Source organism: Callithrix jacchus, chromosome 11 (genome assembly GCF_049354715.1).
Source record: "Callithrix jacchus isolate 240 chromosome 11, calJac240_pri, whole genome shotgun sequence".
Taxonomy (NCBI): Eukaryota; Metazoa; Chordata; class Mammalia; order Primates; family Cebidae; genus Callithrix; species Callithrix jacchus.
In genome coordinates, this window is record NC_133512.1 from 117,232,724 (window position 1) to 117,259,596 (window position 26,873).

Consider the following 26,873-nt stretch of genomic DNA (forward strand, 5'->3'; position numbering starts at 1 on the left):
GGGAGGCCAAGGTGGGTGGGTCACCTGAGGTCAGAAGATCGAGACCAGCCTGGCCAACATGGCAAAACCCTGTCTCTACTAAAAATACAAAAACTAGCTATGTGCGGTGGCAGGAGCCATTAATCCCAGCTAGCGGGGAGGCTAAGGCAGGAGAATCACTTGAACCCGGGAGGCAGAGGTTGCAGTGAGCCAAGATCCCACCATTGCACTCCAGCCTGGGCAACAAAAATGAAATTCTGGGTTTGTTTTTCTTTTTGTTTTTAAAAAAAGGACATTCGTAGGCTGGGCATGGTGGCTCACATCTATGTAATCCTAGCACTTTGGGAGGCTGAGGTGGGTGAATCACAAGGTCAGGAGTTCGTGACCATCCTGGCCAACAAGGCGAAACCCTATCTCTGTTAAAAATACAAAAATTAGCCAGGTGTGGTGGCAGGCGCCTGTAATCCCAGCTACTGGCGAGGCTGAGGCAGGAGAATCACTTGAACCAGGAGGCAGAGGTTGCAGTGAGCTGAGATCGCACCGTTGCACTCAAGCCTGGGCAACAAGAGAGAAACACCATCTCAGAAAAAGAGAAGACATCCATTCACAGAGGAAACACAGTATCTGTCACAGACAGAATCCAATGATAAGACAGCAGAAAGAAGAAATGGAAAAGAGGATGGGACCTGACATGGATTGACTGTCTCAGTAGCACAGGGATCCTCAGAGCTTCCTTAGAGGGCGAGAAAGGCTGGGAGAAAAATTTACCACATAAACCTAGATAATGGTTTCCTGACATGGGACTGTAGAGAGGAGGCTTTCTATACAATAGAAAGACCAGGCGTGGTGGCTCACGCCTATAATCCCAGCACTTTGGGAGGCCAAGGCAGGAGGATCACTTGAGGCCAGGAGTTCAAGACTAGCCTGGCCACCATGGTGAAACCCCACTTTTACTAAAAATATAAAAAATTAGCTGGGTGTGGTGGTGGGTGCCTGTAGTCCCAGCTACTAGGGAGACTGAAGCAGGAGAATCGCTTGAACCTGCGAGGCAGAGGTTGTGGTGAGCTGAGATTATGTCGGTGTACTCCAGCCTGGGTGACAGAGCATGACTCTCTCAAAAACGAAAACAAAATAATAGAAAAGGAGGTGAGGCACCCTATCTAAGAACTGATTGCATCTTTACTGAGCACTTGACTGTGCACGCCAGTGACTGCTGGGTCCTAAGAATACATCGTTAGAGAGATCTGGTTTTCACACTTGTGGAGCTCCCAGTTCCATCAGAGACATTAATTAACTAATTACACAAAGACAACTGTGAATTTCTTTTTAGATGGAATCTTGCTCTGATGCCCAGGCTGGAGTACAGTGGTACAATCTCAGCTCACTGCAAGCTTCACCTCCCGGGTTCAAGCGATTCTCCTGCCTCAGCCTCCCGAGTAGCTGGGACTAAAGGCGTGAGCCACCACACCGAGCTAATTTTTTTTTGTATTTTTAGCAGACATGGGGTTTCACTATGTTGGCCAGGATGATATTGGTCTCTTGACCTCATGATCTGCCCGCCTCGGCCTCCTGAAGTGCTGGGATTACAGGCGTGAGCCACTGCCCTAGCCTCCTGGCTCTGCCCAGCTCTTTGCCTTGGCCATACTCTGACTGTGCTCCAGCTGCAGCCAAAGATAGATTTCGTCCTAACAATATTATGGAGATCTCAGGGGACTTTCCCTTTCCTCTCTTAGCAGCCCAGAAAAGCGATCTGTTGCTAATGAACAAAATTAAGCTTTTTTTTTTTTTTAGGTATGAGTGGGTCAATTACTTACTTAAAAATGTCTTCAAAGCCTGTAATCCCAGGACTTTGGGAGGCCGAGGCAGGCGGATCACGAGGTCAAGAGATTGAGACCATCCTGGCCAACATGGTGAAACCCCGTGTCCACTAAAAATACAAAAATTAGCTGGGCGTGATGGCGTGCGCCTGTAGTCCCAGCTACTCGGCAGGCTGAGGCAGGAGAATTGCTTGAAACTGGGAGGCGGAGGTTGCAGTGAGCCGAGATTGTGCCACTGCACTCCAGCCTGGTGCCTGGCGACAAAGTGAGACTCTGTCTCAAATTAAAAAAAAAAAGTCTTCAGAGGCCAGGTGCAGTGGCTTACTCCTGTAATCCCACTTTGGGAGGCCAAGGCAGGTGGATCACCTGAGGTCAGGAGTTCAAGACCAGCCTGGCTGATATGGCAAAACCCTGTCTCTATAAAACATACAAAAATTGGCTGGATGAAGTGGCTCACACCTGTAATCTCACCACTTTGGGAGGCTGAGGCAGGCAGAACATCTGAGGTCAGGAGTTCGAGACCGGCCGGCCTGGACAACATGGTGAAACCCCATCTCTACTAAAATACAAAAATTAGCTGGATGTGGTGGCAGGCACCTGCTGCAGTGAGCCAAGATCATACCACTGCATTCTAGCCTGGGCAACAGAGTGAGATTACGTCTTAAAAAAAAAAAAGAAAGAAAGAAAAAACATCTGGCTAGGCTCAGTAGCTCATGCCTATAATCCCAGCACTTTGGGAGGCTGAGGCAGGTGGATCACAACGTCAAGAGTTCAAGACCAGACTGGGCAATATGGTAAATCCCCGTCTCTGCTAAAAATACAAAAAATTAGCTGGGTGTGGTGGTGTGTGCCTGTAGTCCTGGCTGCTCAGGAGGCTGAGGCAGGAGAATTGCTTGAACCTGGGAGGCGGAGGTTGTAGTGAGCCGAGATCTCGCCACTGCACTCCAGCCTGGGTGACGGAGCAAGACTGTCTCAAAAAAGAACAAAAAATTAGCTAGGCATGGTGACATGTGCCAGTAGCGCCAGCTGCTAGGGAGACTGAGGCAGGAGGATCTCTTGAACCCAGGAGGTAGAGGGTCCAGTGAGCCGAGATCATGCCACTGCACTCTATCCTGAGTGCTGGAGTGAGACATTCGGCCTCAAAAATAAAAACATTGAAATTTTAAAAAAATCAGGAAAGATATTAAAAGTGAAAAATAATTTCAGCTCTACAAGCTGCTGTGGTTACTGTATTTGAATTCCTTTTTTTTTTTTTTTGAGACAGTCTCGTTTTGTTGCCAGGCTGGAGTGTAGTGGCGTGATCTCGGCTCACTGCAACCTCCGCCTCCCAAGTTCAAGCGATTCTCCTGCCTCAGCCTCCAGAGTAGCTGGGATTACAGGTGCCCGCCACCAAGCCCAGCTAATTTTTGCATATTTAGTAGAGACGGGGTTTCACCACGTTGACCAAGATGGTCTCGATCTATTGACATCGTGATTCGCTCACCTCAGCCTCCCAAACTACTGGGGTTACAGGCGTGAGCCACCATGCCCGCACCGTATTTGAAATCTAAATTTCCCCTCAGTTCCCCTGCCAGTTTTACTCTTTGTTTCCTTTTGAGGAACTATCGGCTTGTAAGGTGGGGTGAGCAGTTGGATTTGTAAGTGTGGAGGAGCATCCTGGCACCTCTCTGAAAGTTTCCTACCAAACCAGGCCACGTCCCAGCCTTGGCTGCCCTCCCTGGGAGTGGCCCGCCTGCAGGTGAACTTCACACTCCGAGTGGCTGGGCAGGAGGCCTTCCATTCCAGGGCTTCTAGAGGAAGCCAACAGCTCTGAGCCCAGTGGCCAGTGGGGGAGGGAAGCCCAGACTGGGAACTCACTGTCTTGCAGGCAGGAGCCTGCAGAGAGGCTTCCAGGGACTGTCTTCCACCTTCCCTGCCCTAAAGACAAGCATTTCCAAAAGCTACTGCACCCTTTCTCCTCCCCTTCAGGCTGGGGGAGAGTGATTTGAGAAGTGAGGGTAACCCAGAAGTCAGCAGTCTAACGAGCCAAACGCCAAGCATGATAGACAAGCCGTGGCTAGGTCTTGGCTGGGTGGGAGAGGGGTAGCTAACTGGTCATCGCTGATGGCCAGGACCAGCCTTGTGAGTCCCAAGAGGCCAGGACAGTGGTTCTGCGACCGTGAGTGTGTTTCAGAAGCTCCCAGATAAAGAATGTAGGAGGTTTGCCCCGTCTTTGTGTGCTGGTTAAAAATCCCAGCCAAGGAGGTAGCTTAATGTAGCATAGACTGAAATTCTTCTGTGCTGCGAGACTTGTTTCCTGTCTTTCTTTAGTGCCAGTGAATACCAAAAAGTTTCTTTTTCAGGAGTTCAAAATTCAGGCAGCAGAGAGGTGAACAGAACAGCAAACAAAGGCACATGCACGCGTGTGAATCACACAGGCACTAAAAGCCACCATGGAGGGGAGGAGGGGAAGGTGAGGCTGGGGTGGGGCCTTCTGCAGGAAAACAAGGAATATCTGTTTAGGGGTGGGGGTGGGGAGAAAAGGAAAATAGCCTCCGGAGACCAGAAAGTCAAACACTGACTTCAGGAAAGGCAGTATCCGCACAAACCTTCCTTCTGAGGCAAGAAGATACAGGTAATGGCCAGGCACAGTCATGTCTGTAATCCTAGCACTTTGAGAAGCTGAGGTGGGTGGATCTCCTGAGGTCAGGAGTTGGAGACCAACCTGACCAACATGGGGAAACCCCGGCTCTACTAAAAATACAAAAATTAGCCGAGTTTGATGGTGGGTGCCTGTAATCCCAGCTACTCAGGAGGCTAAGACAGGAGAATTGCTTGAACCTGGGAGGCAGAGGTTTTGGTGAGCTGAGATTGTGCCACTGCACTCCAGCTTGGGTGACAGAGCAAAACTCTGTCTCAAAAAAAGAAAAAGAAAAAGATACAGGTAATGAAGGAAGGGAGGAAAAACCTGTTTTTTTTTGGAGACAGGGTCTCCTTCTGTTGCCCAGGCTGCAGCGCAGTGGTGTGATCATGGCTCACTGTAGCCTGGACCTCCCGCGCTTCAGCGATTCTCCCACCTCAGCCTCCTGAGTAGCTGGGACTGAGCACATGCCACCATGCCAGACTAATTTTTAATTTTTTTTTGTAGAGACAAGAGGATCTTACTATGTTGCCCATAGTATTGAACTCCTGGGCTTAAGTGATCCTTCAGTCTCGGCCTGAGATTACAGCGTTGAGCTACTGTGCCTGGCCAGGAAAGAGTTTTTTTTTTTTTTGAGGTGGAGTCTTGCTTTGTCACGCAGGCTAGAAGGCAGTGGCAAGATCTTGGCTCACTGCAACCTCCATCTCCCAGATTTAAGTGATTCTCCTGCCTCAGCCTCCTGAGTAGCTGGCATTACAGGCATGCATCACCACACCCGGCTAATTTTTGTATTTTTATTTATTTGTTTACTTATTTATTTTTGAGATGGAGTTTCATTCTTGTTTCCCAGGCTGGAGTGCAATGGGGAGATGTCGGCTCACTGAAACCTCTGCCTCCCGGGTACAAGCAATACTCCTGCCTCAGCTTCCCAAGTAGCTGGGATTACAGGCACGCGCCGCCATGCCTGGCTAATTATGTTTTTTTTTTTTTTTTTTTCTGATATGAAGTCTTTCTCTGTAGCCCAGGCTGAAGTGCAGTGGAACAGCCTTGGCTCACTGCAACCTCTACCTCCCAGGCTCAAGTGATTCTCCTACTTCAGCCTCCTAAGTAGCTGAGATTACAGGCACCTGCCACCATGTGCAGCTAATTTTTGTATTTTTATTAGAGACGGGGTTTCACCATGTTGACCAGGTGGGTCTCAAACCCCTGATCTCAGGTGATCCGTCCACCAGGGCCTCCCAAAGTGCTGGGATTACAGGTGTGAGCCACTGTGCCTGGCCTGTATTTTTAGCAGAGATGGGGTTTTCTCATGTTGGTCAGGCTGGTCTTTTTTTTTTTTAATTGCATTTTAGGTTTTGGGGTACATGTGCAGAACATGCAAGATAGTTGCATAGGTACACATGTGGCAAGTGTGATTTGCTGCCTTCCTCCCCTTCACCCACATCTGGCATTTCTTCCCATGCTATCCCTCCCCAGCTCCGCCCCCGCTGTCCCTCCCCTATTCCGCCCAATAGACCCCAGTGTGTAGTGCTCCCCTCCCTGTGTCCATGTGTTCTCATTGTTCATCACCCGCCTATGAGTGAGAATATGCGGTATTTCATTTTCTGTTCTTGTGTCAGTTTGCTGAGAATGATGTTCTCCAGATTCATCCAGGTCCCTACAAAGGACACGAACTCATCGTTTTTGATTGCTGCATATTATTCCATGGTGTATATGTGCCACATTTTCCCAGTCCCAAATGCACCTATCATCAATGGGCATTTGGGTTGGTTCCAGGTCTTTGCTAATGTAAACAGTGCTGCAGTGAACATTGGTGTACATGTGTCCTTATAGTAGAACGATTTATAGTCCTTTGGATATATACCCAGTAATGGGATTGCTGGGTCAAATGGAATTTCTATTTCTAGGTCCTTGAGGAATCGCCACACTGTCTTCCACAATGGTTGAACTAATTTACACTCCCACCAACAGTGTAAAAGTGTTCCTATTTCTCCACATCCTCTCCAGCATCTGTTGTCTCCAGATTTTTTAATGATCGCCATTCTAACTGGCGTGAGATGGTATCTCAATGTAGTTTTGATTTGCATTTCTCTAATGACCAGTGATGATGAGCATTTTTTCATGTTTGTTGGCCTCATATATGTCTTCTTTTGTAAAGTGTCTGTGCATATCCTTTGCCCATTTTTGAATGGGCTTGTTTTTTTCTTGTAAATCTGTTTGAGTTCTTTGTAAATTCTGGATATCAGCCCTTTGTCAGATAGGTAGACTGCAAAAATTTTTTCCCATTCTGTTGGTTGCCGATTCACTCTAGTGACTGTTTCTTTTGCCGTGCAGAAGCTGTGGAGTTTGATTAGGTCCCATTTGTCTATTTTGGGTTTTGTTGCCAATGCTTTTGGTGTTTTGGTCATGAAGTCCTTGCCTACTCCTATGTCCTGGATAGTTTTGCCTAGATTTCCTTCTAGGGTTTTTATGGTGCCAGGTCTTATGTTTAAGTCTTTAATCCATCTGGAGTTAATTTTAGTGTAAGGTGTCAGGAAGGGGTCCAGTTTCTGCTTTCTGCACATGGCTAGCCAGTTTTCTCAACACCATTTATTAAACAGGGAATCCTTTCCCCATTACTTGTTTTTGTCAGGTTTATCAAAGAATGTATGGTTGTAGATATGTTGTGTTGCCTCCGATGCCTCTGTTCTGTTCCATTGGTCTATATCTCTGTTTTGGTACCAGTACCATGCTGTTTTGATTACTTGTAGCCTTGTAGTATAGTTTGAAGTCCGGTAGTGTGATGCCTCCTGCTGTGTTCTTTTTGCTTAGAATTGACTTGGCTATGCGGGCTCTCTTTTGGTTCCATATGAAGTTCAAGGTGTTTTTTTCCAGTTCTGTGAAGAAAGTCAATGGTAGCTTGATGGGGATAGCATTGAGTCTGTAAATTACTTTGGGCAGTATGGCCATTTTCACGATATTGATTCTTCCTAATCATGAACATGGAATGTTTCTCCATCTGTTTGTGTCCTCTCTTATTTCGTTGAGCAGTGGTTTGTAGTTTTCCTTGAAGAGGTCCCTTACCTTCCTTGTTAGTTGTATTCCTAGGTATTTTATTCTCTTTGTAGCAATTGTGAATGGCAGTTCGTTCTTGATTTGGCTCTCTTTAAGTCTGTTACTGGTGTATAGGAATGCTTGTGATTTTTGCACATTGATTTTATATCCTGAGACTTTGCTGAAGTTGCTTATCAGTTTCAGGAGTTTTGGGGCTGAGATGATGGGGTCTTCTAGATATACTATCATGTCGTCTGCAAATAGAGACAATTTGGCTTCCTCCTTTCCCGTTTGAATACACTTTATTTCTTTTTCTTGCCTGATTGCTCTGGCTAGAACTTCCAGTACTATATTGAATAGGAGTGGTGAGAGAGGGCATCCTTGTCTAGTGCCAGATTTCAAAGGGAATGCTTCCAGTTTTTGCCCATTCGGTATGATATTGGCTGTTGGTTTGTCATAAATAGCTTTTATTATTTTGAGATACGTTCCATCGATACCAAGTTTATTGAGGGTTTTTAGCATAAAGGGCTGTTGAATTTTGTCAAAGGCCTTCTCTGCATCATTTGAGATAATCATGTGTTTTTTGTTTTTGATTCTGTTTATGTGGTGAATAATGTTTATAGACTTGCGTATGTTGAACCAGCCTTGCATCCCCGGGATGAATCCTACTTGATCATGGTGGATAAGCTTTTTGATGTGCTGTTGCAATCAGCTTGCCAGTATTTTATTGAAGATTTTTGCATCTATGTTCATCATGGATATTGACCTGAAGTTTTCTTTTCTCGTTGAGTCTCTGCCGGGTTTTGGTATCAGGATGATGTTGGTCTCATAAAATGATTTGGGAAGGGTTCCCTCTTTTTGGATTATTTGGAATAGTTTCAGAAGGAATGGTACCAGCTCCTCTTTGTGTGTCTGGTAGAATTCGGCTGTGAACCCATCTGGACCTGGGCTTTTTTTGTGTGGTAGGCTCTTAATTGCTGCCTCAACTTCAGACCTTGCTATTGGTCTATTCATAGTTTCGGCTTCCTCCTGGTTTAGGCTTGGGAGGACACAAGTGTCCAGGAATTTATCCATTTCTTCCAGGTTTACTAGTTTATGTGCATAGAGTTGTTTGTAATATTCTCTGATGATGGTTTGAATTTCTGTGGAATCTGTGGTGATTTCCACTTTATAGTTTTTTATTGCATCTATTTGGTTATTTTTTCTTTTTCATCAGTCTGGCTAGTGGTCTGTCTATCTTGTTTATCTTTTCAAAAAACCAGCTCTTGGATTTATTGATTTTTTGAAGGGTTTTTCGTGTCTCTATCTCCTTCAGTTTTGCTCTGATCTTAGTTATTTCTTGTCTTCTGCTAGGTTTTGAGTTTTTTTGATCTTGCTCCTCTAGCTCTTTCAATTTTGATGATAGGGTGTCAATTTTGGATCTCTCGTTGCTTCTCATGTGGGCACTTATTGCTATATATTTTCCTCTAGAGACTGCTTTAAATATGTCCCAGAGATTCTGGTATGTTGTGTCTTCGCTCTTGTTGGTTTCGAAGAACTTCTTTATTTCTGCCTTCATTTCATTGTTTATCAACATTCAAGAGCCAGTTGTTCAGTTTCCATGAAGCTGTGCGGTTCTGAGTTAGTTTCTGAATTCTGAGTTCTAACTTGATTGCACTATGGTCTGAGAGACTGTTTGTTATGATTTCAGTTGTTTTGCATTTGCTGAGGAGTGCTTTACTTCCAATTATGTGGTCAATTTTCAAGTAGGTGTGATGTGGTGCTGAGAAGAATGCATATTCTGTGGATTTGGGGTGGAGAGTTCTGTAAATGTCTATCAGGTTTGCTTGTTCCAGGTCTGAGTTCAAGTCCTGGATATCCTTGTTAATTTTCTGTCTGGTTGATCTGTCTAATGTTGACAGTGGAGTGTTAAAGTCTCCCACTGTTATTGTGTGGGAGTCTAAGTCTCTTTGTATGTCATTAAGAACTTGCCTTATGTATCTGGGTGCTCCTGTATTGGGTCCATATATATTTAGAATCGTTAGCTCTTCTTGTTGTATCGATCCTTTTACCATTATGTAATGTCCTTCTTTGTCTCTTTTGATCTTTGTTGCTTTAAAGTCTATTTTATCAGAGACGAGAATTGCAACTCCTGCTTTTTTTTGCTCTCCATTTGCTTGGTAAATCTTCCTCCATCCCTTTATTTTGAGTCTTTGTGTATCCTTGCATGTGAGATGGGTTTCCTGGATACAGCACACTGATGGGTTTTGGCTTTTTATGCAATTTGCCAGTCTGTGTCTTTTGATTGGTGCATTTAGCCCATTTACATTTAGGGTTAATATTGTTATGTGTGAATTTGATACTGCCATTTTGATGCTAGCTGGCTGTTTTGCCCGTTAGTTGATGCAGATTCTTCATTTTGTTGATGCTCTTTAGCATTTGGTATGTTTTTAGAATGGCTGGTACTGGTTGTTTCTTTCTACGTGTAGTGCCTCTTTTAGGAGCTCTTGTAAAGCAGACCTGGTGGTGACAAAATCTCTGAGTACTTGCTTGTTCACAAAGGATTTTATTTTTCCTTCACTTCTGAAGCTCAGTTTGGCTGGATATGAAATTCTGGGTTGAAAGTTCTTTTCTTTAAGGATGTTGAATATTGGCCCCCACTCTCTTCTGGCTTGTAGTGTTTCTGCCGAGAGATCTGCTGTGAGTCTGATGGGCTTCCCTTTGTGAGTGACCCGACCTTTCTCTCTGGCTGCCCTTAGCATTTTCTCCTTCATTTCAACCCTGGTGAATCTGACAATTATGTGCGTTGGGGTTGCTCTTCTTGCGGAATATCTTTGTGGTGTTCTCTGTATTTCCTGGACTTGAATATTGGCCTGCCTTGCTAGGTTGGGGAAATTTTCCTGGATAATATCCTGAAAAGTATTTTCCAGCTTGGATTCATTCTCTTTGTCACATTCAGGTACACCTATCAAACGTAGATCAGGTCTCTTCACATAGTCCCACATTTCTTGGAGACTTTGTTCATTCCTTTTTGCCCTTTTTTCTCTAGTCTTGCCTTCTCGTTTTATTTCATTGAGTTGATCTTTGACTTCTGATATCCTTCTTCTGCTTGGTCAATTCGGCTGTTGAAACTTGTGCATGCTTCACGAAGTTCTCGTGTTGTGTTTTTCAGCTCCTTCAATTCACTCATATTCCTCTCTAAGTTGTCCATTCTTGTTATCATTTTCTCAAATCTTTTTTCAAGGTTCTTAGTTTCTTTGCATTGAGTTAGAACATGTTCTTTTAGCTCACGGAAGTTTCTCATTACCCACCTTCTGAAGTCTGATTCTGTCATTTCATCACACTCATTCTCCGTCCATCTTTGTTCCCTTGCTGGTGAGGAGTTGTGGTCCCTTGTAGGAGGTGAGGTGTTCTGGTTTCGGGTGTTTTCCTCCTTTTTGCGCTGGTTTCTTCCCATCTTTATGGATTTATCCACCTGTCGTCTGAGTAGTTGCTGATTTTCCGATTGGGTCTCTGAGTGGATGTCCAGATTGTTGATGATGAAGTATTTCGGTTTCTTAGTTTTCCTTCTAACAGTCTGGCCGCTCTGCTGTAGGACTGCTGAGGTCCACTCCAGGCCCTGCTTGCCTGGGGAACTCCTGTAGCAGCTGCAGAACCGTGAGGGTTGCTACCAGATTCTTCTTCTGCTATCTTTGTCCCTGAATGATGCCTGCCAAATGTCAGTCTGATCAGTCCTTTGTGAGGTGACTCTTTGTATATACGGGGGTCAGGGAGCTGCTTGAGGAGACAGTCTGTACTTTATAGGAGCTCAAGTGCTGAGCTGTGAGCTCCGTTGTTCATTCAGGACTGCTAGGCAGGTACGTTTAAGTCTGCTGCAGCGGAACTCATAAAGCCCCCTTTTTTTTCCTCAGGTGCTCTGTCCCAGGGAGTTAGGGCTTTATTTATGAGTATCCGTGGTGCTGTCTTGCCCAGCGAGGAGGCAGTTTAGTCACTGCTTGTCAGGCTTGTCTTAAACTCCTGACCTCAGGTGATCCACTTGCCCCACTCTCTCAAAGTGCTGGGATTACAGGTGTGAGCCACCATGGCCGGTCTTTATTTTTATTTTTGAGATGGAATTTCTCTCTGTCTCCCAGGTTGGAATGCAGCGGTGCGATCTTGGCTTACTGCAACCTCCACCTTCCAGGTTCAAGCAATTCTCTGCCTCAGCCTCCCACGTAGCTGGGATTCCAGGTGCACACCACGACGCCTGGCTAATTTTTTTGTATTTCTTTTTGGTAGCGTTTCACCATCTTTGACCTGGTATTCCACCTGCCTTGGCCTCCTAAAGTGCTGGGATTATAGGCATGAGCCACCACACAAGGCGGATATTTTTGTATTTTTACTAGAGACAGGATTTCATCATGTTGGCCAGGCTGGTCTCAAACTACTGACCTCAGGGTAATCCACCAGCCTCGGCCTCCTAATGTGCTGGGATTACAGGTGTGAGCCACCACACCTGGCCAGAAAGAGCTTTTTAGGGCCTGGAGTGGAAAGGCCAAGGGGAAACTCTTGAAATACTCTGTTGTTCTTACTCCAGCCTATCTGCTCACTCTTCCTTAATGCCCTGCTCCAAATCATCTTTCTACTCAGGTAAATCAGGTTTATGTCCCACCTGTTTCCCCATAAGATACTATAGAAGACACAGGTTGGGCTGAGGCGGGTGGATCACAAGGTCAAGAGATCGAGACCATCCTGGTCAACGTGGTGAAACCCTGTCTCTACTAAAAATACAAAAATTAGCTGGGCATGGTGGCGCACACCTGTAGTTCCACCTACTTGGGAGGCTGAGGCAGGAGAATTGCTTGAACCCAGGAGGTGGAGGTTGCAGTGAGCCGAGATTGTGCCATTGTACTCCAGCCTGGGTAACAAGAGCAAAACTCTGTCTCAAAAAAAGAAAAAAAAAAAAAAGACACAGGTTGGCTTCACTCTGTTTCACTGATCTGTTCAACAGATATTCCTGACCCTCCTTTTTACATGTAACTCCAAAATGTTTTTTTTTTTTTTTATTGGAGACAGGGTCTCACTATGTTTCCCAGGTGGATCTTGAATTCCTGGGCTCAAGCGATCCTACTGTCTCAGCCTCCTGAATAGGTGAGATTACAGTTGCACATCCCCATGTATAACCCAATACATTTTCCATTAGCAGGCCACTTCAGGGGAGGCAAAATATGCTCATTAAGAGTGTGATCTGGGCCTGGGCATGGTGGCTCACCCCTGTAATCCCAGCACTTTGGGAGGCCGAGGTGGGTAAATCACTTGAGGTTAGGAATTCAAGACCACCCTGGCCAACATGGTGAAACCCTGTCTCTACTAAAAATATAAAAATTAGTTGGGCATGGTGGCGGGTACCTATAATCCTGGCTACTCGGAAGGCTGAGGCAGGAGAATGGCTCAAACCTGGGAGGCGGAGGTTGCAGTGAGCTGAGATCGCACCACTGCACTCCAGCCTGGGTAACAAGAGTGAAACTCCATCTCAAAAAAAAAAAAAAAGAAAAAATTCGTTGATACCTACATCAAAATGGGCTTCCTATCTTTTCCTCGCAGAATTCAACTTACTCTCCCCTACCCCAGTCCTAGACAACACTACTGGCTACACGCAGGACGATCGCCCCATTTCTTCCTGCCAAGGATTGGTGCTTAGCCCATGGAGTGCAGGAGGTTGGGATAAGGGTTACAGGTATTTTTCCAGTACCATTCCCTCCCAGAAAGGAGAGAAGTTTCTACTTAAGGGTGCAAGGTAGACATGCAGGAGGGTTTGTAAGCTCCTACCCTCACGTAACTGCATAGTTTGCCTATCTTAATGTGGCTTCCTAGAAAACAGAGCAGGAGGCAAAGGCCAAGGGTTAATGTTTCACTGGAGAGGGCTGCAAGCCCAGGGCAGCAAGAGGAAGAGGGGAAGCTAGGCAGCAGAGGAAGGAAAAGAAACGTGTTCCCTTTTTTTTTTATTTTAAGAGACGGGGTGCCCAGCTGGAATGCAGTGGCTATTTACAGGCGCGAACCCATTACTGATCAGCACGGGAGTTTTGACCTCCATTTTCAACCTGGGCTGGTTAACCCCTCCTTAGGCAACCTGGTGGTCCCCCACTCCCAGGAGGTCACCATATTGATGCCGAACTTAGTGTGGACACCTGATTGGCATAGCACACTACAGCCCAGAACTTCTGGGCTCAAGCGATCCTCCCACCTCAGCCTCCTAAGTAGCTGGGACTACAGGCACTTGCCACCACACCTGGCAAGGAACATATTCTCATTTTGGATGACAGGCTATAATGTTTTCATTCATTTGGAGGCCTCCAAGTGTTGGAAGAATCACAAGGGGACAAAGCAGCAGCAGAGTGAGCAGCTGTGGGCTCCTTCCAGCCTCCTCTCCCTTTTTGGTCAAAGTTCCCATGGTGTTAATTCCCCTTCACATGTGGGTTGTGTTACTGGGCCCTTCTCAGCAGCTACTGGGGAGCCAGAAGGTCCTGGAGTCCAGTTGGGCTGGACTTCAGTGCCAGAGCTGCTACACTTGCCCCTCACTCCTAGGGGAGGTTGAGGCAGCGGCTGTGTGAGGAAAGAAACCACGGCAGTGACAGCTGTGACTGGAGGGCCACAGAAGGATGTAGCCAGCACTGCCTCCACTAGCCAGGCAGCACAGCAAGGCAAGACTGAGAGACTGAGGCAGGACCGAGGCCTGGGCAAGAGCGGGGCTTAGCAAATCTAAGGAGGTGTACAAACTGGGTCCAGAACATTGACTAAGGGAAAAACTTTGGATTCTAAATTTGATGCTCTGAGCAACCAGATGTATGGTGACTGCACTTTTTTTTTTTTTTTCTGGAGATGGAGTCTCACTCTCTTGGCCAGACTGGAGTGCAGTGGCATAATCTCGGCTCACTGCAACCTCTGCCTCCTGGGTTCAATCAATTCTCTGCCTCAGCCTCCTGAGTAGCTGGGATTACAGGTACCTGCCACCACGCCCAGCTAATTTTTTATTTTTTAGAAGAGACAGGGTTTCACCATCTTGGCCAGGCTGGTCTTGAATTCCTGACCTCATGGTCCACCCACCTTGGCCTCCCAAAGTGCTGGGATTATAGGCATGAGCCATCGTGCCCAGCTGTGACTGCAACTTTTGTAAGCACTGGTTTTAAAAAAGCATGTGAACTGAAAGATTTCTTGTGCTCTCTCCTCATGATAAAATGATGCAACTATCCTGGCCGGGCCTGGTGGCTTACACCTGTAATCCCAGCACTTTGGGAGGCCAAGGTGGATGAATCACTTGAGCTCAGGAGTTCGAAACCAGCCTGGCCAATATGGTGAAACCCCGTCTCTACTAAAAACACAAAAATTAGCTGACCGTGGTGGTGGGCGCCTGTAATCCTAGCTACTTGGGAGGCTGAGGCAGGAGAATCGCTTGAACCCAGGAGGCAGAGGTTGCAGTGAGTCGAGATTATGTCATTGCACTCCAGCCTGGGTGACAGAGCAAGACTTCATATTAAAAAAAAAAATGATGCAACTGTATGCAAGACCTAGCAGCCTTCCATGTTTGCACTAGGTTTGAAACTATGCAGAAGGCCTAGATCACTGGCACAACCACTGGCCAGGTAACCAAAAATATGGTACTGGAACAGCTTCATTATTTTTCTTCTTTTTTGAGACAGGGGTGTCTCGCTATGTTGCCCAGGCTGGAGTGCAGTGTCTATGTACAGGCGTGATCCCACTACTGATCAGCATGGGAGTTTTGACCTGCTCAGTTTCTGACCTGGGCCGATTCATCCCTCTTTAGGCAATCTGGTGGTCCCCCGCTCCTGGGAGGTCACCATATTGATGCCGAACTTAGTGTGGACACCCAATCGACACAGTGCACTACAGCCCAGAACTCCTGGACTCAAGAGATCCTCCCATCTCAGCCTCCTGAGTAGCTGGGACTACAGGCACATGCCGCTGCACCCAGCTATTTTTTTTGTTTTTATTTTTTTGAGATGGAGTCTCATTCTGTTGTCAGGCTGGAGTGCAGTGGCGTGATCTCGGTTCACTGCAACCTCTGCCTCTCAGATTCAAGCAATTCTCCTGCCTCAGCCTCCTGAGTAGCTGTGACTACAGGTGCGCGCCACCACACCCAACTAATTTTTGTATTTTCAGTAGAGACAGGGTTTCACCATGTTGGTCAGGCTGGTCTTGAACTCCTGATCTTGTGATCTGCCTGCCTCGGCCTCCCAAAGTGCTAGGATTACAGGCATGAGCCACTGTGTCCAGCATTTTTTTTTTTTTTTTTTGAGATGGAGTTTCTATCTGGTTGCCCAGGCTGGAGTGCAATGGTGCCATCTCAGCTCACTGCCACCTCCAGGCGTGAGCCAACATGCCTGGCCTGGAACAGCCAAACCGAATGTGATGGGAATTAAGCCAATCATCATACAGTTTGGTAACAGTTATCGTTCTCCCCTTCCCCTGCTTGACTATACAGAACTGTCGGCTGAAGGCACGATGGATCCTTTGCTATGTGACCTCTGGAGGAAGGCCAAAGGCATTCACAGGCCAAGCAGCCAGAGCATCCTGGGGAAATGAAGAGTCTTTAGAGACAGCAGGAAAAAGTAAGAATGAGAAAAATTGAGGAAGGGAAAGAAATCAGAGTCCTGGATTCCCACTTTAGCTTTCTTTTCCTTTAGTCAACTAAGCAGATTTATATATCTCACTTTCCGCTAATGCAACCTCATTTCTCCTCCACAAAATTGGCGGAGGAGTCCTGGCTCATGTTGCTGGGAATAAGAAAAATTTGGAGATCAGGAGCTGTGGCTCACGCCTGTAATCCCAGCACTTTGGGAGGCCAAGGTGGGCAGATAACCTGAGGCCGGGAGTTCAAGATCAGCCTGGCCAACATGGTGAAACCGCATCTCTACTAAAAATACAAAAATTAGCCAGGTGTGGTGGCACACGCCTGTAATCCCAGCTACTAGGGAGGCTGAGGCAGGAGAATCACTTGAACCCAGGAGGCAGAGGTTGAAGTGAGCTAAGATCAGACACACACACACACACATACACACACACACACACACAGAAAGAAAGAAAAAAATTTTGGTTAAGTATTGACAGAATTATTTTTTTTTTTGGAGACAGGGTCTCACTGTGTCACCCAGGTTAGGATATAGTGGCGTGAACATATCCTAGTTGACTGAAGCCTCAACTTTCTGGTAGCCTCAACCTCCCATGCTCAAGCAGTCTTCCCACCTCAGCCTCCCGAATACCTGGCACCACAGGCACACACTACCACACTAACTAAGCTAATTTTAAAATTATTTTTGTAGAAATGGGGTCTTCCTATTGCTCAGGCTGCTCTTGAACTCCCACACTCAAGCGATCTTTCACCCTGGCCTCCCAAAATGCTGGGACTACAGGCATGAGTTACCATGCCTGGCCAAATTTAACCTATTTTTTTTTTTTTTTGTTTGAGACAGAGTCTCACTCTGTCATCCATGCTGGAGTGCAGTGGCACAATCTCAGCTCACTGCAATCTCTGCCTCCCAGGTTCAAGCCATACTCCTGCCTCAACCTCCCAGGTAGCTGGAATTACAGGTGCCTGCCACCATGCCTGGCTAATTTTTATATTTTTAGTAGAGACAAGGTTTCACCATGTTGGCCAGGCTGGTCAAGAACTCTTGACTTCATGATCAACCTGACTCGGCCTCCCAAAGTGCCGGGATTACAGGCGTGAGTCATCATGCCTGGACTTAACCTATTTTTTAAAAAAGGTTCTGATTAGGCCGGGCACGGTGGCTCATGCCTGTAATCCTGGCACTTTGGGAGGCCAAGGCAGGCAGATCACCAGGTCAAGAGATCGAGACCATCCTGCCCAACATGGTGAAATCTCGTCTCTACTAAAAATACAAAGATTAGCTGAGTGTGGTGGCATGCTGCTGTAGTCCCAGCTACTTGGGAGGCTGAGGCAGAAGAATCACTTGAACCTTGGAGGCGGAAGGTTGCAGAGAGCCAAGATCATGCCATCACACTTTAGCCTGGCGACAGAGCAAGACTCTGTCTCAAAAAAAAAAGGTTCTGATTAAATGTGATCTGTGTAAGCTTCCTGGCCTTACCCGATCTTCCCCCAGAGTCTTATCAGAGAGTGAGTTCATGGAGTCCCCAGATGCCCCACGACAGGGCTGGGATTGGAATTCAGAATTCCCAAACCCTGAGGCCTCCTCCGTTGAAGCAGAGTGTCCCCATTAGAGAGCATGCTGGGTGTGGAAGCCCTGACTCCATATTCTGCCGTTTACAAGCATAGGATCCTTTTAGACACAGAAGATACACAGAGAGACATGAGGGAGACAATTCCTGCTTACAATGCAGCAGGGGAGCTGGACCGGAAATAAGCAGTCATTCCAACCACACCACACCTGCCAAATAGAAGAGCTGTGAGGCCGGGCGAGGTGGCTCACACCTGTAATCCCAGCACTTAGGGAGGCCCAGGTGGGGCAGATCACTTGAGGTCAGGAGTTTGAGACCAGTCTGGCCAACATAGCAAAACCCCGTCTCTACTAAGAATACAAAGATTAGCTGGGTGTGGGGGTGTGTGCCTATAATCCCAGCTACTCAGGAGGCTGAGACAGGAGAATTGCTTAAACCCAAGAAGCAGAGGTTGCAGTGAGCCAAGATTGTGCCAGCCAGTGCACTCCAGCCTGAGCAACACAGCAAAACTCCATCTCAAAAAAAAAATCCTGGGGCTGGGCATCATGACTCATGCTTGTAATTCCAGCACTTCAGGAGGCTGAGGCAGGAGGATTGCTTGAGGCCAGAGTTCTAGACCAGCCCAGGTAACATGGCAAGACCTGTCTCTATAAAAAACAATAATTAGGCTGGGCACAGTGGCTCACACCCATAATCCCAGCACTTTGGGAGATCAAGGTGGGAGGATCACCTGAGCCCAGGAGTTTGAGACTAGCCTGAGCAACATAGTGAGATCCTGTCTCTACAAAAAATTACAAAAAAAATTAGCTGGTGCATGCCTGTAGTCCCAGCTACTTGGGAGGTAGCAGTGGGAGGATTGTCTGAGTTCAGGAGGTCAAGGCTGCAGTGAACTATGATCCCACCACTGCACTCCAACTTGGGTGACAGATCCAGACCCTGTGTCTCAAAAAAAGGAGAGAAAATAAAAAAGAAATCCTGTGTCCCTTAGCTGTCATACCCCCACCCCTATTCTTCCCATTTTCCCCAACCCTAAGCAACTACAATCTACTTTCTGTCTGTGTATTTTCTTATTCTAGACTTTTTTTTTTTTTTTTTTTTTTTGAGATGAAGTTTCACTCTTGTTGCCCAGGCTGGAGTGCAATGGCACCATCTCTGCTCACTATAACCTCCGCCTCCTGGGTTCAAGCTATTTTCCTGCCTCAGCCTCCAGAGTAGCTGGGATTACAGGCATGCACCACCATGCCCAGCTAATTTTGTACTTTTAGTAGAGACAGGATTTCTCCATGTTGGCCAGGCTGGTCTTGAAGTCCTGACCTCAGGTGATCTGCCCGCCTTGGCCTCCCAAAGTGCTGGGATTACAGGTATGAGTCACAGCACCTGGCTTAGACATTTTGTATTAAAGGAATCAAACCACATGTGGTCTTTTGTGACTGGCTTCTTTCATTTAGCATAATGTTTTCAGAGGCCACCTATGTTATAGCATGTGTTTTTGTACATCATTTTATTGCTGGAAAATATTCCATTGTCTGTATAGACCACGTTTTATTTATTTCTTCCTCAGTTAATGGTCATTTGGGTTGCTTCCGCTTTTTGCCAATGATGAATAAACATGTGTGTGCTAGTTTTTGTGTGGAAGAGGAAGATTTTTCAATTAGTAACATCCTGGACAACAGAATGAGACTCTGTCTCAAAAAAAAAAAGTATATTTGAGCATTTTTTTTCTCTCATTTTTAAATTATTTATTTATTTATTTTTTATGTCTTCCACATGGACATCATTTTTCTTTTTAGATGAAGTCTTGCTCTTGGTCTCCCAGGCTGGAGTGCAATGGCGTGATCTCAGCTCACTGCAACCTCCACCTCCCAGGTTCAAGCCATTCTCCTGCCTCAACCTCCCAAGTAGCTGGAACTACAGGCATGTGCTACCACGCCCAGCTCATTTTTTTGTGTGTATTTTTAGTGGAGATGGCGTTTCACTGTGTTAGCCAGGATGGTCTTGATCTCCTGACCTCATGATCTGCCCGCCTCAGCCTCCCAAAGTTCTGGAATTATAAGCATGAACCACTGTGCCTGGCCTCTTATTTATTTATTTATTCATTTTTTTGAGATGGGGTTTCACCATGTTGGTCAGACTGGTCTTGAACTGTTGACCTCAGGTAATTCACCCGCCTCGGCCTCCCAAAGTGCTGGGATGACAGGCGTGAGCCACTGTGCCTGGCCATTTTTTTTTTTTAATAGAGACAGAAGGGGTCTTGCTATGTTGACCAGGCTGGTGGAACTCCTGGCTTCATGGAGTCCTCCTGCCTCAGCCCCACAAAGTGCTGAGATTACAGGCGTGAGCCACCATACCTGGCTATGGTGTGCCTTCCTTCCTTCCTTCCTTCCTTTATTTATTTATTTATTATTTTTTGAGATGGAGTCTTGCTCTGTTGCCCAGGCTGGAGTGCAGTGGCATGATCTCGGCTCACTGCAACCTCTGCCTTCTGAGTTCAAGCAATTCTCCTGTCTCAGCCTCCCGAGTAGCTGGGACTACAGGTGCCCATCACCATGTTTGGCTAATTTTTGTGTTTTTAGTAGAGATGGAGTTTCACCATATTGGTCAGGCTGGTCTCGAACTCCTGACCTCAAGTAATCTGTCCGCCTCGGCCTCCCAAAGTGCAGGAATTACAGGTGTGAGCCACCGCAACTGGCCTGGTGTGCCTTTTTAAACAGTGTGGTCAGGGAAGGACTCCAAATACAGGCTATTTGAATAAAGTCATGATTGCAGAAAGGAGAGAGTTAGTTCAGAGGCTCCAGGGGAAGGGTATTGCAGGAAGAGGGAGCAGCAAGTACAGAGGCCCTGAGGTAGAACAAGCTTGGTGTGTCCCACAACACAGCACCCAGAGTGGCTGAGGGGGTATAAGAGAGACAGGAAGCTGAGCGCGGTGGTTCACACCTGTAATCCCAGCACTTTGGGAGGCTGAGGCAGGTGGATCACCTGATGTCAGGAGTTCGAGACCATCCTGACCAACATGGAGAAACCCTGTCTCAATTATAAATAATATTAATAATAATTTTAAAAAAAAGAGAGAGAGGAGATGAGGCTGAAGACAGCTTAAACCCGGATTACGCAGAATCAAGAGGCTGCATAATTGGGGAAGATCGTGAATGGGAAGTAACTTGAACTCATATATATATATATTTGAGACAGAATTTTGCTCTTTCATCCAGGCTGGAATGCAATCTCAGCTCACTGTAACCTCTGCCTCTAGGTTCAAGCACTTCTTCTGCCTCAGCTTCCCCGAGTAGCTGGGATTACAGGCACCTGCCACCACGCTTGGCTAATTTTTGTATTTTAGTAGAGATGGGGTTTTAACATCTCTGTCTCATAACAAAAACTGACAAGCATGTGAGGTGATGGGTATGTTAAGTAGCTAGATTTAACAGTTTCATCATGTATGCATATGTCCAAATATTATACCGTGCAATACACAGTTCTGGCCAGGCTCGGTGGCTTGTGCCTGTAATCCCAGCACTTTGGGAATCCAAGGAGGGTGGATCACCTGAGATCAGGAATTGGAGACCAGCTTGGCCAACAAGGTGAAACCCTGTTTCTACTAAAAATGCAAAAATTTGCTGGGTATGGTGGCATTCCCCTGTAATGCCAGCTACTTGGGAGGCTGAGGTGGGAGAATTGCTTGAACCCAGGAGGCAAAGGTTGCAGTGAGCCGAGATTGCACCACAGGCAGCTATGTATGTGCATCTGAGTTCAGGAGTGTCTTAGTCTTTTTTCTGTTGCTATAACAGAATAACACAGAACCCTCACAACCTAAGCACCTCTTTAAAAAAAAGAGGCACTTAAAAAAAGACCTCTTAAAAAAAAGAGGCCTGGTGCAGTGACTCACACTTGTAATCCCAGAACTTTGGGAGGCCAAGGCAGGTGGGTCACCTGAGGTCAGGAGTTCAAGACCAGCCTGGCCAACATGGTAAAACCCAGTCTCTACTTAAAATACAAAAATTAGCTGGGAGTGATTGTGGGCGCCTGTAACCCCAGCTACTCCGGAGGCTGAGGCAGGAGAATGGTCCAGCCTGGGTGACAGAGCGAGACCCTGTCTCAAAACAAAAAAAAAGATTTTTATTTGTCAACTATATCTTAATAAAAAGAAATAGCTAATAGCAGAACCATATATATATTATTGTGTGTGTATATACATGTATACATATATACATACACATGGATACATGTAAATACTGAAATTCACTTGTGTTTTAAATAAATATATATTCAAACTTAAAACTTTTTTTTTTTTTTGAGACAGGGTCTGATTCTGTCACTCAGGCTGGAGTGCAGTGGCACAATCTTGGCTTATTGCAACCTCCACCTCCTGGGCTCAAACGATCCTCCCACCTCAGCCTCCCAAGTAGCTGGGACTACAGGCATGTGCCACCATGCCAAGCTAATTTTTGCATTTTTTTGTAGAGACAAAGTTTCGTCATGTTGCCCAGGCTGGTCTTGAACTTCTAGGCTCAAGCCATCTGCCTGTGTCAGTCTTCCAAAGTGCTGGGATTATAGGCCTGAGCCACTGCACCCAGCCAAAATGAAACATCTTTAGCCTGGTGTGGTAGTGCGTTCCTGTGGTCCCAGCTACCCTGGAGGCTGAGGCAGGAAGATGGCTGGATCCCAGGAGGTTGAGGCTGAAGTGAGGTATCTTCTTGCCACTGTACTCCAGCCTGGGTACCTGTCTCAATTCAAAAAAATAAAAAGAAAAAGAAACATCTTGACCTGGTGTGGTGGCTCATGCCTGTAATTCCAGCACTTTGGAAAGCTGAGGTGGGCAGATCACAAAGTCAGGTTGAGACCAGCCTGGCCAACATGGTGAAACCCTGTCTCTACTAAAAGTACAGAAATTATCTGGGTGTGGTGGCACACACCTGTAATTCCAGCTACTCAGGAGGCTGAGAGGAGAGAATCTCTTGAACCTGGGAGGCAGAGGTTGTGGTGAGCCGAGATCATGCCACAGCACTCCAGGCTGGGTGACAGAGCAAGACTCCATCTAAAAAAAGAAAGAAAGTAGCAAAGTGCAGAGGCCCCAGGGCAGGGGCATGCTTGGCGTATCTAAGGAACAGCAAGAAGACCAGTGCAAGCTGGTATGAGCACGGTGTTTACAACTATTGATTACAGATTTCTTTGTTCCTTCTCTACTCCCACTGCTTTACTTGACTACTCTTAAAATATATATACATGTGAAAAAAGGGGAAAAAAACAGTGTGGGTAGAGAGGAGTGGGTGACGGAAATGGGTAGGGCAGCTCCTGTAGGGCATTGAAAGCCTGTGATGGCTTTGGCTTTTACATGATGTGAAATGGGAAGTGCTTGGAGGGTTTTGAACAGTGGGGAGATGAGATCTGCTTTATAGTCAGGCTGGCTGGCTTCTGAGTTGAATATAGGGGTTGAAGAAGTGAGGCCAGCTAGGAAGTGATTATAGCAATTCGTGTAAGAGATGAGGGGTTGGTAGAGACGGCAAGGAAAAGATTCTGGATATATTTTGATGGTAGGGCCAACAGGATTTCCTGATAATTGGATGAAGGGGTTAGAGAAAGAGAAAGGTCGGGGACTATAATTCAAGGCCCTTGGCCTGAGCAGCTGGAAGAATGTATTAGGTTGAACCAAATGAAATTGCCAATATTTGATAGTTCTTAACCTTAAAAGGCAATTTCATATATTTCAACTTAATAGTTGTCATTGACTGAGATGGGGAAAAATATGTGAGGAAGAGGTGAGGAGCTGGTGTCAGAAATTTATTTTTGGACATGAGATGTTGAACAGGTAGCTATGTATGTGCATCTGAGTTCAGGAGTTGTCTTAGTCTTTTCTCTGTTGCTATAACAGAATAACACAGAGCCCTCACAACCTAAGCACCTCTTTAAAGAAAGAGAGAGAGGCCAGGCGTGGTGGCTCATGCCTGTAATCCCAGAACTTTGGGAGGCCAAGGCAGCTGGATCACCTGAGGTCAGGAGTTCAAGACCAGCCTGGCCAACATGGCAAAACCCAGTCTCTACTAAAAATACAAAAATTAGCCGGGTGTGATGGTGGGATCCTGTAACCCCAGCTACTCGGGAGGCTGAGGCAGGAGAATGGCTCGAACCCGGAAGGCAGAGGTTGCAGTGAGCCAAAGTCGCACCATTGCACTCCAGCCTGGGGAACAAGAGCAAAACTCCATCTCAAAAAAAAAAAAAGAGGCAAGCAGGGTGGCTCACACTTGAAGTCCTAGCACTTTGGGAGGCTGAGGTGGGCGGATCACCTGAGGTCAGGAGTTTGAGACCAGCCTGGTCAACATAGTGAAAATCCCACTATCTCTACTAAAAGTGCAAAAAAAATTAGCTGGGTGTGGTGTCAGGCACCTGTAACCCCAACTACTCGGGAGGCTGAGGCAGAAGAATTACTTGAACCTGGAAGGCAGAGGTTGCAGTGAGCCAAGATGGTGCCATTGCACTCTAGCTTGGGCAATAAGAGTGAAACCCTCTCTCAAAAATAAAATAAAATAGAAAAGAGGTGAGACCGTTAAGAGTCCGGGTCTCACTCTGTCGTCCAGGCTAGAGTGCAGTGGCTAACTTGAGCATAGCTTGCTGCAGCCTCCAGCTCTTGGGCTCAAGTGATCCTCCCACCTAAGCCTCCCAAATAGCTGAGACTACCAGCATGCACCACTATGCCTGGCTAATTTTTTTTTTTTTTGGAGACAGAGTTTTGCTTTTTTACCCAGGCTGGAGTGCAGTGGTACCCTGATCTCAGCTCACCGCAACCTCCACCTTTCAGTTTCAAGCGATTCTCCTGCCTCAGCCTCCTGAGTAGCTGGGATTACAGGCATGTCTGCCATCATGCCTGGCTAACTTTTGTATTTTTTTTTTTTTTAGTAGAGATGGGGTTTCACCATGTTGGTTGGGCTGGTCTGGAACTCCTGATCTTATGATCTGCCCACCTCAGCCTCCCAAAGTGCTGGGATTACAGACGTAAAATAGCACCACTTCACTCTAGTCTGGGTGACAGAGCAAGACTCCATCTCCAAAAAACAAAACAACCGTGAGGTTGGTTAAGTTCACTTAGGTGTTACCTGCAGTTAAAGAAGAGTAGATAGAGACCTAAGAACTGAGTCTGGGGCGTCCAGCAATTCCACATCAGGGAGAAGAGGAAGCAGTGAAGGAAAGGCAGGAGGCTGCAAATGACAACACATGGGCTCCCAACAGAGGAGCTGGACCAGGTGAGGGCTCTTTCGATGTAGGTGTGAATCATTTTCAGCCTTGCTTCCTCCTTGAAGCTTGGCGTTGGGGATTGTGTGTGTGTGTACAGGGGACTGGATAATACTTTATAGATGACTAGCAGGTCATAGGTTGTTTCATCTCCTCTTTGATCTTATTTGACCCAGGCAAAGGAAGTACAGGTGCTACATCCTGTTTGATGGATAAGGAAACTGAGGCGTAAAGGTTCAGTTACTTGCCCAAGTTATATCAATAACATGGAAATCCTAGGCTGGAAGGTGTCTTCTAAGTTCCGTGGGCTAGCTGAATCATGCTGCATGCTCCCAAACTCTGATTACTTCTCTGGGGACAAACTGTGACAAAGTTACATGTAGATAACTTGAAATGGATTTTAAGCTTTTTTTTTCCACAGCAGCCAAGAAACTACTGACATGATTACCTTCTAAAGGGCCTGGATCTGTGACACAAACACTAAGAGTGCCGGCTCAAAATGAACACTTTCCCAGTGAGAAGCAATGAAATGGAATTGAGGAGCTTTCTTGGGGGGATTTTCACACTTGGTGGGGACAGGGATCAATTTACTTTGGTTCCAGAGCTGTTGGGGTTAACAGGTAACGTCAGGCTGGGCAGCTTCTAGGCTGCGCTCTGCTACTCATTCCACGAAATAACCGGTTTCATCTTACTCCATCTGAGTCCTGCTCGAAGCATTAGATTCTCTCCAAACTTGTTTTCTTGCCCCGGAGAAACAGCTCCTAGATCGGAGGCTTCAGTGGGTCAAGCTTGGCCCTTCCCTGGGCAGAGATAAACAGGCCCTGAATACACTTCCCAGATTGCAACACTGTTGAGTCAGGCAGGATAGGACAGCTGCCCCTCACAGGCACCCCCTGGCCGTACCTGATAAGGAAGAACGTCGCTCATTCCAGCCAGGGTTGTTGTGCGTGCACCACATATAAACAGACACTCCCAATCCGCAGTGCTGTCTTGGAGGAAACGACTGACATTCTGAACGGCAGAAACCTTTGGTGAACTTAGCAAACGCACCTCTGCGAAAGGAGGGCTCCAGTTTGTGTGTGTGTTGTGTGTGTGTAGAAAGTGATTTATGGGCCGGGCGGGTGGCTCAAGCCTGTAATCCCAGCACTTTGGGAGGCCGAGGCGGGTGGATCACGAGGTCAAGAGATCGAGACCATCCTGGTCAATATGGTGAAACCCCGTCTCTACTAAAAATACAAAAAATTAGCTGGGCATGGTGGCGCGTGCCTGTAATCCCAGCTACTCAGGAGGCTGAGGCAGGAGAATTGCCTGAACCCAGGAGGCAGAAGATGCGGTGAGCCGAGATCGCGCCATTGCACTCCAGCCTGGGTAACAAGAGCGAAACTCCGTCTCAAAAAAAAAAAGAAAGAAAGAAAGTGATTTGTTTAGAGAGAGAGAAAAACAGGAGATGGAGAGAGAAACAGCTAACTCTCACATTGAGTGAGAAAATCCAGAAAGATGGGATCCCGGGGAGGAAAGCAGTTTCCATATTGAGTGGAAGGGAATAGAGAGAGATGGAGTTTAGGAGGGGAAGACAGGCTTCCACGAGAGAGTATGGAGAGGGCCCCAGTTTCATAAGCCAAAATAAATAAAACCAGGGCTGTCGCTGGCGTGGTGGCTCATGCTATAATCCCAGCACCAAGGCAGATGGATTGCCTGAGCTCAGGAGTTTGAGACCAGCCTGGGCAACACGGTAAAACCCCGTGTCTACTAAAATACAAAAATTAGCCAGGCGTGGCGGCAAGCATCCCTAGTCCCAGCTACTTGGGAGGCTGAGACAGGAGAATTGCAAGAACCTGGGAGGCGGAGGTTGCAGTGAGCCGAGATAGCGCAGCTGCACTCCAGCCTGGGCAACAGAGCATGACAACATCTCACAAAAAAAAAAAAAAAAAAAAAAAGAAAGAAAGAAAGTAAAAAACGCAGGACTGTCATTTGGCTCTGCTTTGGGGCTGCTCTTTGAACCTACCTGGTCAAGGGTAGGCTCAGCTAAG